Source organism: Phyllobates terribilis, unplaced genomic scaffold (genome assembly GCF_046119375.1).
Source record: "Phyllobates terribilis strain yellow unplaced genomic scaffold, ASM4611937v1 Scaffold_236__1_contigs__length_3049075, whole genome shotgun sequence".
In the NCBI taxonomy this organism is placed as follows: Eukaryota; Metazoa; Chordata; class Amphibia; order Anura; family Dendrobatidae; genus Phyllobates; species Phyllobates terribilis.
Window position 1 is genome coordinate 1,037,109 of NW_027362996.1, and position 13,788 is coordinate 1,050,896.

A 13,788-nucleotide genomic window follows, 5' to 3' on the forward strand; every position below is an offset into this window, starting at 1 on the left:
TGAGCTAACAGGTATGTGAGCTGGTTACTCTGCTGCGCTTAAAATTTCTTTTTTGGTTTGCTACAATGCCTTTTCTGAAACGTTGTCTCCCTCTGCTGGAACACTGACTTCTTTCATTTAATGCCTGCAGACTATAAAAGAGAAACCAACCCAAAAAGTTTGGTTGATTAGTCTGTGGCATTCTTTTAAACTGTTGCTTATGGCGGTCTCTGTGAGCTTCTCAGTGACATTCAGCCATCCAGGTATCCCGCCTGCAGTAGACGGAATGTGGCAATGGAACGCTGGCTGCGCGTGTCATAATAGGCTCTGAGCCTTTATATACCTGCGCACAGCAGCAGCCACCTTCAGTCTGCTGCTGGACAGCCAGCAGCAGCAGCAGCAGGAGAGGTAATTAATCAGCAACCCTCCTGCTAAGGGTAGACAGCTGCTCGTTTCACCTCCTCCCCCGCCTTAATTGGTTCTCCTCCCTTCCAACGGTGTTGAGGCGGGTGGGAACAGCCGGGGGTTGAGGGTACTGTGCTAAAAGAGGTGGAGTTATGCAGATCTAAAACGCGTGGATTGCAGCAGCAGCAAGCCGAAAAGTGCAGGCATGTGAGGGATCTAGAGGTTGACAGCATGTCTTCTTAACGGGAGTCCAGGTGGCCATCTCCACAAATGGACTTTTCAGAATCCTTGGGTGGCACCGTAGTCGGAAACCAATTCTGGTTATCGCTTCTCGGCCTTTTGGCTAAGATCAAGTGTAGTATCTGTTCTTATCAGTTTAATATCTGATACGTCCCCTATCTGGGGACCATATATTAAATGGATTTTTAGAACAGGGAGATGGAAAAAGAGCTTGCTCTGTCCACTCCACGCATTGACCTGGTATTGCAGTATCTCCAGGACCGGTGCACCCCTTCTTTAATGCAGTTTCTAAAATCAGAAAGAATTGAATTCAATGCTTTTTGTTCATTTTGCTTGTTTGTCGGATTTTGGGATGGACTCTTTGGCTTTGCTTTTCTTCTCCTCATTGGATTTTTCATGTTAAAAGTTGCAGAAGCCAGATGACAAGCTCATTTTGGTTCAACTTCAGCAACTGTGCATTGCATTGCCATGTAATGTAATGTAATGCAATGCTATCTATCTAGCTCTCCCTCTATACTTCCTTTTGGATAAACAGACATATTAGGCAAGCATTTTGGAGCTTTCACCTAAATAACTACAGGTGGTGAGATAAGCTGCACAATATAATTGACCTTTCAGTATATTGTTGCACACACACCATCTATTTAGCAAATGCCCTTGTTATCAACAGCAGCCTTTTAAACTCACCTGAGCTAACAGGTATGTGAGCTGGTTACTCTGCTGCGCTTAAAATTTCTTTTTTGGTTTGCTACAATGCCTTTTCTGAAACGTTGTCTCCCTCTGCTGGAACACTGACTTCTTTCATTTAATGCCTGCAGACTATAAAAGAGAAACCAACCCAAAAAGTTTGGTTGATTAGTCTGTGGCATTCTTTTAAACTGTTGCTTATGGCGGTCTCTGTGAGCTTCTCAGTGACATTCAGCCATCCAGGTATCCCGCCTGCAGTAGACGGAATGTGGCAATGGAACGCTGGCTGCGCGTGTCATAATAGGCTCTGAGCCTTTATATACCTGCGCACAGCAGCAGCCACCTTCAGTCTGCTGCTGGACAGCCAGCAGCAGCAGCAGCAGGAGAGGTAATTAATCAGCAACCCTCCTGCTAAGGGTAGACAGCTGCTCGTTCCACCCCCCCCCCCGCCTTAATTGGTTCTCCTCCCTTCCAACGGTGTTGAGGCGGGTGGGAACAGCCGGGGGTTGAGGGTACTGTGCTAAAAGAGGTGGAGTTATGCAGATCTAAAACGCGTGGATTGCAGCAGCAGCAAGCCGAAAAGTGCAGGCATGTGAGGGATCTAGAGGTTGACAGCATGTCTTCTTAACGGGAGTCCAGGTGGCCATCTCCACAAATGGACTTTTCAGAATCCTTGGGTGGCACCGTAGTCGGAAACCAATTCTGGTTATCGCTTCTCGGCCTTTTGGCTAAGATCAAGTGTAGTATCTGTTCTTATCAGTTTAATATCTGATACGTCCCCTATCTGGGGACCATATATTAAATGGATTTTTAGAACAGGGAGATGGAAAAAGAGCTTGCTCTGTCCACTCCACGCATTGACCTGGTATTGCAGTATCTCCAGGACCGGTGCACCCCTTCTTTAATGCAGTTTCTAAAATCAGAAAGAATTGAATTCAATGCTTTTTGTTCATTTTGCTTGTTTGTCGGATTTTGGGATGGACTTTTTGGCTTTGCTTTTCTTCTCCTCATTGGATTTTTCATGTTAAAAGTTGCAGAAGCCAGATGACAAGCTCATTTTGGTTCAACTTCAGCAACTGTGCATTGCATTGCCATGTAATGTAATGTAATGCAATGCTATCTATCTAGCTCTCCCTCTATACTTCCTTTTGGATAAACAGACATATTAGGCAAGCATTTTGGAGCTTTCACCTAAATAACTACAGGTGGTGAGATAAGCTGCACAATATAATTGACCTTTCAGTATATTGTTGCACACACACCATCTATTTAGCAAATGCCCTTGTTATCAACAGCAGCCTTTTAAACTCACCTGAGCTAACAGGTATGTGAGCTGGTTACTCTGCTGCGCTTAAAATTTCTTTTTTGGTTTGCTACAATGCCTTTTCTGAAACGTTGTCTCCCTCTGCTGGAACACTGACTTCTTTCATTTAATGCCTGCAGACTATAAAAGAGAAACCAACCCAAAAAGTTTGGTTGATTAGTCTGTGGCATTCTTTTAAACTGTTGCTTATGGCGGTCTCTGTGAGCTTCTCAGTGACATTCAGCCATCCAGGTATCCCGCCTGCAGTAGACGGAATGTGGCAATGGAAAGCTGGCTGCGCGTGTCATAATAGGCTCTGAGCCTTTATATACCTGCGCACAGCAGCAGCCACCTTCAGTCTGCTGCTGGACAGCCAGCAGCAGCAGCAGCAGGAGAGGTAATTAATCAGCAACCCTCCTGCTAAGGGTAGACAGCTGCTCGTTCCACCCCCCCCCCCCCCGCCTTAATTGGTTCTCCTCCCTTCCAACGGTGTTGAGGCGGGTGGGAACAGCCGGGGGTTGAGGGTACTGTGCTAAAAGAGGTGGAGTTATGCAGATCTAAAACGCGTGGATTGCAGCAGCAGCATGCCGAAAAGTGCAGGCATGTGAGGGATCTAGAGGTTGACAGCATGTCTTCTTAACGGGAGTCCAGGTGGCCATCTCCACAAATGGACTTTTCAGAATCCTTGGGTGGCACCGTAGTCGGAAACCAATTCTGGTTATCGCTTCTCGGCCTTTTGGCTAAGATCAAGTGTAGTATCTGTTCTTATCAGTTTAATATCTGATACGTCCCCTATCTGGGGACCATATATTAAATGGATTTTTAGAACAGGGAGATGGAAAAAGAGCTTGCTTTGTCCACTCCACGCATTGACCTGGTATTGCAGTATCTCCAGGACCGGTGCACCCCTTCTTTAATGCAGTTTCTAAAATCAGAAAGAATTGAATTCAATGCTTTTTGTTCATTTTGCTTGTTTGTCGGATTTTGGGATGGACTCTTTGGCTTTGCTTTTCTTCTCCTCATTGGATTTTTCATGTTAAAAGTTGCAGAAGCCAGATGACAAGCTCATTTTGGTTCAACTTCAGCAACTGTGCATTGCATTGCCATGTAATGTAATGTAATGCAATGCTATCTATCTAGCTCTCCCTCTATACTTCCTTTTGGATAAACAGACATATTAGGCAAGCATTTTGGAGCTTTCACCTAAATAACTACAGGTGGTGAGATAAGCTGCACAATATAATTGACCTTTCAGTATATTGTTGCACACACACCATCTATTTAGCAAATGCCCTTGTTATCAACAGCAGCCTTTTAAACTCACCTGAGCTAACAGGTATGTGAGCTGGTTACTCTGCTGCGCTTAAAATTTCTTTTTTGGTTTGCTACAATGCCTTTTCTGAAACGTTGTCTCCCTCTGCTGGAACACTGACTTCTTTCATTTAATGCCTGCAGACTATAAAAGAGAAACCAACCCAAAAAGTTTGGTTGATTAGTCTGTGGCATTCTTTTAAACTGTAGCTTATGGCGGTCTCTGTGAGCTTCTCAGTGACATTCAGCCATCCAGGTATCCCGCCTGCAGTAGACGGAATGTGGCAATGGAACGCTGGCTGCGCGTGTCATAATAGGCTCTGAGCCTTTATATACCTGCGCACAGCAGCAGCCACCTTCAGTCTGCTGCTGGACAGCCAGCAGCAGCAGCAGCAGGAGAGGTAATTAATCAGCAACCCTCCTGCTAAGGGTAGACAGCTGCTCGTTCCACCCCCCCCCCCGCCTTAATTGGTTCTCCTCCCTTCCAACGGTGTTGAGGCGGGTGGGAACAGCCGGGGGTTGAGGGTACTGTGCTAAAAGAGGTGGAGTTATGCAGATCTAAAACGCGTGGATTGCAGCAGCAGCAAGCCGAAAAGTGCAGGCATGTGAGGGATCTAGAGGTTGACAGCATGTCTTCTTAACGGGAGTCCAGGTGGCCATCTCCACAAATGGACTTTTCAGAATCCTTGGGTGGCACCGTAGTCGGAAACCAATTCTGGTTATCGCTTCTCGGCCTTTTGGCTAAGATCAAGTGTAGTATCTGTTCTTATCAGTTTAATATCTGATACGCCCCTATCTGGGGACCATATATTAAATGGATTTTTAGAACAGGGAGATGGAAAAAGAGCTTGCTCTGTCCACTCCACGCATTGACCTGGTATTGCAGTATCTCCAGGACCGGTGCACCCCTTCTTTAATGCAGTTTCTAAAATCAGAAAGAATTGAATTCAATGCTTTTTGTTCATTTTGCTTGTTTGTCGGATTTTGGGATGGACTCTTTGGCTTTGCTTTTCTTCTCCTCATTGGATTTTTCATGTTAAAAGTTGCAGAAGCCAGATGACAAGCTCATTTTGGTTCAACTTCAGCAACTGTGCATTGCATTGCCATGTAATGTAATGTAATGCAATGCTATCTATCTAGCTCTCCCTCTATACTTCCTTTTGGATAAACAGACATATTAGGCAAGCATTTTGGAGCTTTCACCTAAATAACTACAGGTGGTGAGATAAGCTGCACAATATAATTGACCTTTCAGTATATTGTTGCACACACACCATCTATTTAGCAAATGCCCTTGTTATCAACAGCAGCCTTTTAAACTCACCTGAGCTAACAGGTATGTGAGCTGGTTACTCTGCTGCGCTTAAAATTTCTTTTTTGGTTTGCTACAATGCCTTTTCTGAAACGTTGTCTCCCTCTGCTGGAACACTGACTTCTTTCATTTAATGCCTGCAGACTATAAAAGAGAAACCAACCCAAAAAGTTTGGTTGATTAGTCTGTGGCATTCTTTTAAACTGTTGCTTATGGCGGTCTCTGTGAGCTTCTCAGTGACATTCAGCCATCCAGGTATCCCGCCTGCAGTAGACGGAATGTGGCAATGGAACGCTGGCTGCGCGTGTCATAATAGGCTCTGAGCCTTTATATACCTGCGCACAGCAGCAGCCACCTTCAGTCTGCTGCTGGACAGCCAGCAGCAGCAGCAGCAGGAGAGGTAATTAATCAGCAACCCTCCTGCTAAGGGTAGACAGCTGCTCGTTCCACCCCCCCCCCCCCGCCTTAATTGGTTCTCCTCCCTTCCAACGGTGTTGAGGCGGGTGGGAACAGCCGGGGGTTGAGGGTACTGTGCTAAAAGAGGTGGAGTTATGCAGATCTAAAACGCGTGGATTGCAGCAGCAGCAAGCCGAAAAGTGCAGGCATGTGAGGGATCTAGAGGTTGACAGCATGTCTTCTTAACGGGAGTCCAGGTGGCCATCTCCACAAATGGACTTTTCAGAATCCTTGGGTGGCACCGTAGTCGGAAACCAATTCTGGTTATCGCTTCTCGGCCTTTTGGCTAAGATCAAGTGTAGTATCTGTTCTTATCAGTTTAATATCTGATACGTCCCCTATCTGGGGACCATATATTAAATGGATTTTTAGAACAGGGAGATGGAAAAAGAGCTTGCTCTGTCCACTCCACGCATTGACCTGGTATTGCAGTATCTCCAGGACCGGTGCACCCCTTCTTTAATGCAGTTTCTAAAATCAGAAAGAATTGAATTCAATGCTTTTTGTTCATTTTGCTTGTTTGTCGGATTTTGGGATGGACTCTTTGGCTTTGCTTTTCTTCTCCTCATTGGATTTTTCATGTTAAAAGTTGCAGAAGCCAGATGACAAGCTCATTTTGGTTCAACTTCAGCAACTGTGCATTGCATTGCCATATAATGTAATGTAATGCAATGCTATCTATCTAGCTCTCCCTCTATACTTCCTTTTGGATAAACAGACATATTAGGCAAGCATTTTGGAGCTTTCACCTAAATAACTACAGGTGGTGAGATAAGCTGCACAATATAATTGACCTTTCAGTATATTGTTGCACACACACCATCTATTTAGCAAATGCCCTTGTTATCAACAGCAGCCTTTTAAACTCACCTGAGCTAACAGGTATGTGAGCTGGTTACTCTGCTGCGCTTAAAATTTCTTTTTTGGTTTGCTACAATGCCTTTTCTGAAACGTTGTCTCCCTCTGCTGGAACACTGACTTCTTTCATTTAATGCCTGCAGACTATAAAAGAGAAACCAACCCAAAAAGTTTGGTTGATTAGTCTGTGGCATTTTTTTAAACTGTTGCTTATGGCGGTCTCTGTGAGCTTCTCAGTGACATTCAGCCATCCAGGTATCCCGCCTGCAGTAGACGGAATGTGGCAATGGAACGCTGGCTGCGCGTGTCATAATAGGCTCTGAGCCTTTATATACCTGCGCACAGCAGCAGCCACCTTCAGTCTGCTGCTGGACAGCCAGCAGCAGCAGCAGCAGGAGAGGTAATTAATCAGCAACCCTCCTGCTAAGGGTAGACAGCTGCTCGTTCCACCCCTCCCCCCCGCCTTAATTGGTTCTCCTCCCTTCCAACGGTGTTGAGGCGGGTGGGAACAGCCGGGGGTTGAGGGTACTGTGCTAAAAGAGGTGGAGTTATGCAGATCTAAAACGCGTGGATTGCAGCAGCAGCAAGCCGAAAAGTGCAGGCATGTGAGGGATCTAGAGGTTGACAGCATGTCTTCTTAACGGGAGTCCAGGTGGCCATCTCCACAAATGGACTTTTCAGAATCCTTGGGTGGCACCGTAGTCGGAAACCAATTCTGGTTATCGCTTCTCGGCCTTTTGGCTAAGATCAAGTGTAGTATCTGTTCTTATCAGTTTAATATCTGATACGTCCCCTATCTGGGGACCATATATTAAATGGATTTTTAGAACAGGGAGATGGAAAAAGAGCTTGCTCTGTCCACTCCACGCATTGACCTGGTATTGCAGTATCTCCAGGACCGGTGCACCCCTTCTTTAATGCAGTTTCTAAAATCAGAAAGAATTGAATTCAATGCTTTTTGTTCATTTTGCTTGTTTGTCGGATTTTGGGATGGACTCTTTGGCTTTGCTTTTCTTCTCCTCATTGGATTTTTCATGTTAAAAGTTGCAGAAGCCAGATGACAAGCTCATTTTGGTTCAACTTCAGCAACTGTGCATTGCATTGCCATGTAATGTAATGTAATGCAATGCTATCTATCTAGCTCTCCCTCTATACTTCCTTTTGGATAAACAGACATATTAGGCAAGCATTTTGGAGCTTTCACCTAAATAACTACAGGTGGTGAGATAAGCTGCACAATATAATTGACCTTTCAGTATATTGTTGCACACACACCATCTATTTAGCAAATGCCCTTGTTATCAACAGCAGCCTTTTAAACTCACCTGAGCTAACAGGTATGTGAGCTGGTTACTCTGCTGCGCTTAAAATTTCTTTTTTGGTTTGCTACAATGCCTTTTCTGAAACGTTGTCTCCCTCTGCTGGAACACTGACTTCTTTCATTTAATGCCTGCAGACTATAAAAGAGAAACCAACCCAAAAAGTTTGGTTGATCAGTCTGTGGCATTCTTTTAAACTGTTGCTTATGGCGGTCTCTGTGAGCTTCTCAGTGACATTCAGCCATCCAGGTATCCCGCCTGCAGTAGACGGAATGTGGCAATGGAACGCTGGCTGCGCGTGTCATAATAGGCTCTGAGCCTTTATATACCTGCGCACAGCAGCAGCCACCTTCAGTCTGCTGCTGGACAGCCAGCAGCAGCAGCAGCAGGAGAGGTAATTAATCAGCAACCCTCCTGCTAAGGGTAGACAGCTGCTCGTTCCACCCCCCCCCCCGCCTTAATTGGTTCTCCTCCCTTCCAACGGTGTTGAGGCGGGTGGGAACAGCCGGGGGTTGAGGGTACTGTGCTAAAAGAGGTGGAGTTATGCAGATCTAAAACGCGTGGATTGCAGCAGCAGCAAGCCGAAAAGTGCAGGCATGTGAGGGATCTAGAGGTTGACAGCATGTCTTCTTAACGGGAGTCCAGGTGGCCATCTCCACAAATGGACTTTTCAGAATCCTTGGGTGGCACCATAGTCGGAAACCAATTCTGGTTATCGCTTCTCGGCCTTTTGGCTAAGATCAAGTGTAGTATCTGTTCTTATCAGTTTAATATCTGATACGTCCCCTATCTGGGGACCATATATTAAATGGATTTTTAGAACAGGGAGATGGAAAAAGAGCTTGCTCTGTCCACTCCACGCATTGACCTGGTATTGCAGTATCTCCAGGACCGGTGCACCCCTTCTTTAATGCAGTTTCTAAAATCAGAAAGAATTGAATTCAATGCTTTTTGTTCATTTTGCTTGTTTGTCGGATTTTGGGATGGACTCTTTGGCTTTGCTTTTCTTCTCCTCATTGGATTTTTCATGTTAAAAGTTGCAGAAGCCAGATGACAAGCTCATTTTGGTTCAACTTCAGCAACTGTGCATTGCATTGCCATGTAATGTAATGTAATGCAATGCTATCTATCTAGCTCTCCCTCTATACTTCCTTTTGGATAAACAGACATATTAGGCAAGCATTTTGGAGCTTTCACCTAAATAACTACAGGTGGTGAGATAAGCTGCACAATATAATTGACCTTTCAGTATATTGTTGCACACACACCATCTATTTAGCAAATGCCCTTGTTATCAACAGCAGCCTTTTAAACTCACCTGAGCTAACAGGTATGTGAGCTGGTTACTCTGCTGCGCTTAAAATTTCTTTTTTGGTTTGCTACAATGCCTTTTCTGAAACGTTGTCTCCCTCTGCTGGAACACTGACTTCTTTCATTTAATGCCTGCAGACTATAAAAGAGAAACCAACCCAAAAAGTTTGGTTGATTAGTCTGTGGCATTCTTTTAAACTGTTGCTTATGGCGGTCTCTGTGAGCTTCTCAGTGACATTCAGCCATCCAGGTATCCCGCCTGCAGTAGACGGAATGTGGCAATGGAACGCTGGCTGCGCGTGTCATAATAGGCTCTGAGCCTTTATATACCTGCGCACAGCAGCAGCCACCTTCAGTCTGCTGCTGGACAGCCAGCAGCAGCAGCAGCAGGAGAGGTAATTAATCAGCAACCCTCCTGCTAAGGGTAGACAGCTGCTCGTTCCACCCCCCCCCCCCGCCTTAATTGGTTCTCCTCCCTTCCAACGGTGTTGAGGCGGGTGGGAACAGCCGGGGGTTGAGGGTACTGTGCTAAAAGAGGTGGAGTTATGCAGATCTAAAACGCGTGGATTGCAGCAGCAGCAAGCCGAAAAGTGCAGGCATGTGAGGGATCTAGAGGTTGACAGCATGTCTTCTTAACGGGAGTCCAGGTGGCCATCTCCACAAATGGACTTTTCAGAATCCTTGGGTGGCACCGTAGTCGGAAACCAATTCTGGTTATCGCTTCTCGGCCTTTTGGCTAAGATCAAGTGTAGTATCTGTTCTTATCAGTTTAATATCTGATACGTCCCCTATCTGGGGACCATATATTAAATGGATTTTTAGAACAGGGAGATGGAAAAAGAGCTTGCTCTGTCCACTCCACGCATTGACCTGGTATTGCAGTATCTCCAGGACCGGTGCACCCCTTCTTTAATGCAGTTTCTAAAATCAGAAAGAATTGAATTCAATGCTTTTTGTTCATTTTGCTTGTTTGTCGGATTTTGGGATGGACTCTTTGGCTTTGCTTTTCTTCTCCTCATTGGATTTTTCATGTTAAAAGTTGCAGAAGCCAGATGACAAGCTCATTTTGGTTCAACTTCAGCAACTGTGCATTGCATTGCCATGTAATGTAATGTAATGCAATGCTATCTATCTAGCTCTCCCTCTATACTTCCTTTTGGATAAACAGACATATTAGGCAAGCATTTTGGAGCTTTCACCTAAATAACTACAGGTGGTGAGATAAGCTGCACAATATAATTGACCTTTCAGTATATTGTTGCACACACACCATCTATTTAGCAAATGCCCTTGTTATCAACAGCAGCCTTTTAAACTCACCTGAGCTAACAGGTATGTGAGCTGGTTACTCTGCTGCGCTTAAAATTTCTTTTTTGGTTTGCTACAATGCCTTTTCTGAAACGTTGTCTCCCTCTGCTGGAACACTGACTTCTTTCATTTAATGCCTGCAGACTATAAAAGAGAAACCAACCCAAAAAGTTTGGTTGATTAGTCTGTGGCATTCTTTTAAACTGTTGCTTATGGCGGTCTCTGTGAGCTTCTCAGTGACATTCAGCCATCCAGGTATCCCGCCTGCAGTAGACGGAATGTGGCAATGGAACGCTGGCTGCGCGTGTCATAATAGGCTCTGAGCCTTTATATACCTGCGCACAGCAGCAGCCACCTTCAGTCTGCTGCTGGACAGCCAGCAGCAGCAGCAGCAGGAGAGGTAATTAATCAGCAACCCTCCTGCTAAGGGTAGACAGCTGCTCGTTCCACCCCCCCCCCCGCCTTAATTGGTTCTCCTCCCTTCCAACGGTGTTGAGGCGGGTGGGAACAGCCGGGGGTTGAGGGTACTGTGCTAAAAGAGGTGGAGTTATGCAGATCTAAAACGCGTGGATTGCAGCAGCAGCAAGCCGAAAAGTGCAGGCATGTGAGGGATCTAGAGGTTGACAGCATGTCTTCTTAACGGGAGTCCAGGTGGCCATCTCCACAAATGGACTTTTCAGAATCCTTGGGTGGCACCGTAGTCGGAAACCAATTCTGGTTATCGCTTCTCGGCCTTTTGGCTAAGATCAAGTGTAGTATCTGTTCTTATCAGTTTAATATCTGATACGTCCCCTATCTGGGGACCATATATTAAATGGATTTTTAGAACAGGGAGATGGAAAAAGAGCTTGCTCTGTCCACTCCACGCATTGACCTGGTATTGCAGTATCTCCAGGACCGGTGCACCCCTTCTTTAATGCAGTTTCTAAAATCAGAAAGAATTGAATTCAATGCTTTTTGTTCATTTTGCTTGTTTGTCGGATTTTGGGATGGACTCTTTGGCTTTGCTTTTCTTCTCCTCATTGGATTTTTCATGTTAAAAGTTGCAGAAGCCAGATGACAAGCTCATTTTGGTTCAACTTCAGCAACTGTGCATTGCATTGCCATGTAATGTAATGTAATGCAATGCTATCTATCTAGCTCTCCCTCTATACTTCCTTTTGGATAAACAGACATATTAGGCAAGCATTTTGGAGCTTTCACCTAAATAACTACAGGTGGTGAGATAAGCTGCACAATATAATTGACCTTTCAGTATATTGTTGCACACACACCATCTATTTAGCAAATGCCCTTGTTATCAACAGCAGCCTTTTAAACTCACCTGAGCTAACAGGTATGTGAGCTGGTTACTCTGCTGCGCTTAAAATTTCTTTTTTGGTTTGCTACAATGCCTTTTCTGAAACGTTGTCTCCCTCTGCTGGAACACTGACTTCTTTCATTTAATGCCTGCAGACTATAAAAGAGAAACCAACCCAAAAAGTTTGGTTGATTAGTCTGTGGCATTCTTTTAAACTGTTGCTTATGGCGGTCTCTGTGAGCTTCTCAGTGACATTCAGCCATCCAGGTATCCCGCCTGCAGTAGACGGAATGTGGCAATGGAACGCTGGCTGCGCGTGTCATAATAGGCTCTGAGCCTTTATATACCTGCGCACAGCAGCAGCCACCTTCAGTCTGCTGCTGGACAGCCAGCAGCAGCAGCAGCAGGAGAGGTAATTAATCAGCAACCCTCCTGCTAAGGGTAGACAGCTGCTCGTTCCACCCCCCCCCCCGCCTTAATTGGTTCTCCTCCCTTCCAACGGTGTTGAGGCGGGTGGGAACAGCCGGGGGTTGAGGGTACTGTGCTAAAAGAGGTGGAGTTATGCAGATCTAAAACGCGTGGATTGCAGCAGCAGCAAGCCGAAAAGTGCAGGCATGTGAGGGATCTAGAGGTTGACAGCATGTCTTCTTAACGGGAGTCCAGGTGGCCATCTCCACAAATGGACTTTTCAGAATCCTTGGGTGGCACCGTAGTCGGAAACCAATTCTGGTTATCGCTTCTCGGCCTTTTGGCTAAGATCAAGTGTAGTATCTGTTCTTATCAGTTTAATATCTGATACGTCCCCTATCTGGGGACCATATATTAAATGGATTTTTAGAACAGGGAGATGGAAAAAGAGCTTGCTCTGTCCACTCCACGCATTGACCTGGTATTGCAGTATCTCCAGGACCGGTGCACCCCTTCTTTAATGCAGTTTCTAAAATCAGAAAGAATTGAATTCAATGCTTTTTGTTCATTTTGCTTGTTTGTCGGATTTTGGGATGGACTCTTTGGCTTTGCTTTTCTTCTCCTCATTGGATTTTTCATGTTAAAAGTTGCAGAAGCCAGATGACAAGCTCATTTTGGTTCAACTTCAGCAACTGTGCATTGCATTGCCATGTAATGTAATGTAATGCAATGCTATCTATCTAGCTCTCCCTCTATACTTCCTTTTGGATAAACAGACATATTAGGCAAGCATTTTGGAGCTTTCACCTAAATAACTACAGGTGGTGAGATAAGCTGCACAATATAATTGACCTTTCAGTATATTGTTGCACACACACCATCTATTTAGCAAATGCCCTTGTTATCAACAGCAGCCTTTTAAACTCACCTGAGCTAACAGGTATGTGAGCTGGTTACTCTGCTGCGCTTAAAATTTCTTTTTTGGTTTGCTACAATGCCTTTTCTGAAACGTTGTCTCCCTCTGCTGGAACACTGACTTCTTTCATTTAATGCCTGCAGACTATAAAAGAGAAACCAACCCAAAAAGTTTGGTTGATTAGTCTGTGGCATTCTTTTAAACTGTTGCTTATGGCGGTCTCTGTGAGCTTCTCAGTGACATTCAGCCATCCAGGTATCCCGCCTGCAGTAGACGGAATGTGGCAATGGAACGCTGGCTGCGCGTGTCATAATAGGCTCTGAGCCTTTATATACCTGCGCACAGCAGCAGCCACCTTCAGTCTGCTGCTGGACAGCCAGCAGCAGCAGCAGCAGGAGAGGTAATTAATCAGCAACCCTCCTGCTAAGGGTAGACAGCTGCTCGTTCCACCCCCCCCCCCCCCGCCTTAATTGGTTCTCCTCCCTTCCAACGGTGTTGAGGCGGGTGGGAGCAGCCGGGGGTTGAGGGTACTGTGCTAAAAGAGGTGGAGTTATGCAGATCTAAAACGCGTGGATTGCAGCAGCAGCAAGCCGAAAAGTGCAGGCATGTGAGGGATCTAGAGGTTGACAGCATGTCTTCTTAACGGGAGTCCAGGTGGCCATCTCCACAAATGGA

At 45.4% G+C, this 13,788-nt stretch overlaps 10 non-coding genes across 10 annotated transcripts; all 10 read left to right on the forward strand.

Annotated features, from left to right (window-relative positions):
- Positions 1–707: 707 nt before the first annotated feature.
- Positions 708–898, forward strand: LOC141217316 (U2 spliceosomal RNA). The gene has a single exon (XR_012286182.1). It is a non-coding gene; the product is annotated as a U2 spliceosomal RNA (small nuclear RNA).
- Positions 899–2,019: 1,121 nt separating this feature from the next.
- LOC141217317 (U2 spliceosomal RNA) lies at positions 2,020–2,210 on the forward strand. Its single transcript, XR_012286183.1, has one exon. It is a non-coding gene; the product is annotated as a U2 spliceosomal RNA (small nuclear RNA).
- A 1,124-nt stretch (positions 2,211–3,334) lies between these two features.
- Positions 3,335–3,525, forward strand: LOC141216424 (U2 spliceosomal RNA). Its single transcript, XR_012285458.1, has one exon. It is a non-coding gene; the product is annotated as a U2 spliceosomal RNA (small nuclear RNA).
- Positions 3,526–4,646: 1,121 nt separating this feature from the next.
- LOC141216678 (U2 spliceosomal RNA) lies at positions 4,647–4,836 on the forward strand. Its single transcript, XR_012285702.1, has one exon. It is a non-coding gene; the product is annotated as a U2 spliceosomal RNA (small nuclear RNA).
- A 1,123-nt stretch (positions 4,837–5,959) lies between these two features.
- LOC141217318 (U2 spliceosomal RNA) lies at positions 5,960–6,150 on the forward strand. Its single transcript, XR_012286184.1, has one exon. It is a non-coding gene; the product is annotated as a U2 spliceosomal RNA (small nuclear RNA).
- Positions 6,151–7,272: 1,122 nt separating this feature from the next.
- On the forward strand, positions 7,273–7,463 carry LOC141217320 (U2 spliceosomal RNA). The gene has a single exon (XR_012286186.1). It is a non-coding gene; the product is annotated as a U2 spliceosomal RNA (small nuclear RNA).
- Positions 7,464–8,584: 1,121 nt separating this feature from the next.
- LOC141217321 (U2 spliceosomal RNA) lies at positions 8,585–8,775 on the forward strand. Its single transcript, XR_012286187.1, has one exon. It is a non-coding gene; the product is annotated as a U2 spliceosomal RNA (small nuclear RNA).
- Positions 8,776–9,897: 1,122 nt separating this feature from the next.
- Positions 9,898–10,088, forward strand: LOC141217322 (U2 spliceosomal RNA). Its single transcript, XR_012286188.1, has one exon. It is a non-coding gene; the product is annotated as a U2 spliceosomal RNA (small nuclear RNA).
- A 1,121-nt stretch (positions 10,089–11,209) lies between these two features.
- On the forward strand, positions 11,210–11,400 carry LOC141217323 (U2 spliceosomal RNA). Its single transcript, XR_012286189.1, has one exon. It is a non-coding gene; the product is annotated as a U2 spliceosomal RNA (small nuclear RNA).
- A 1,121-nt stretch (positions 11,401–12,521) lies between these two features.
- Positions 12,522–12,712, forward strand: LOC141217324 (U2 spliceosomal RNA). The gene has a single exon (XR_012286190.1). It is a non-coding gene; the product is annotated as a U2 spliceosomal RNA (small nuclear RNA).
- Positions 12,713–13,788: the final 1,076 nt, after the last annotated feature.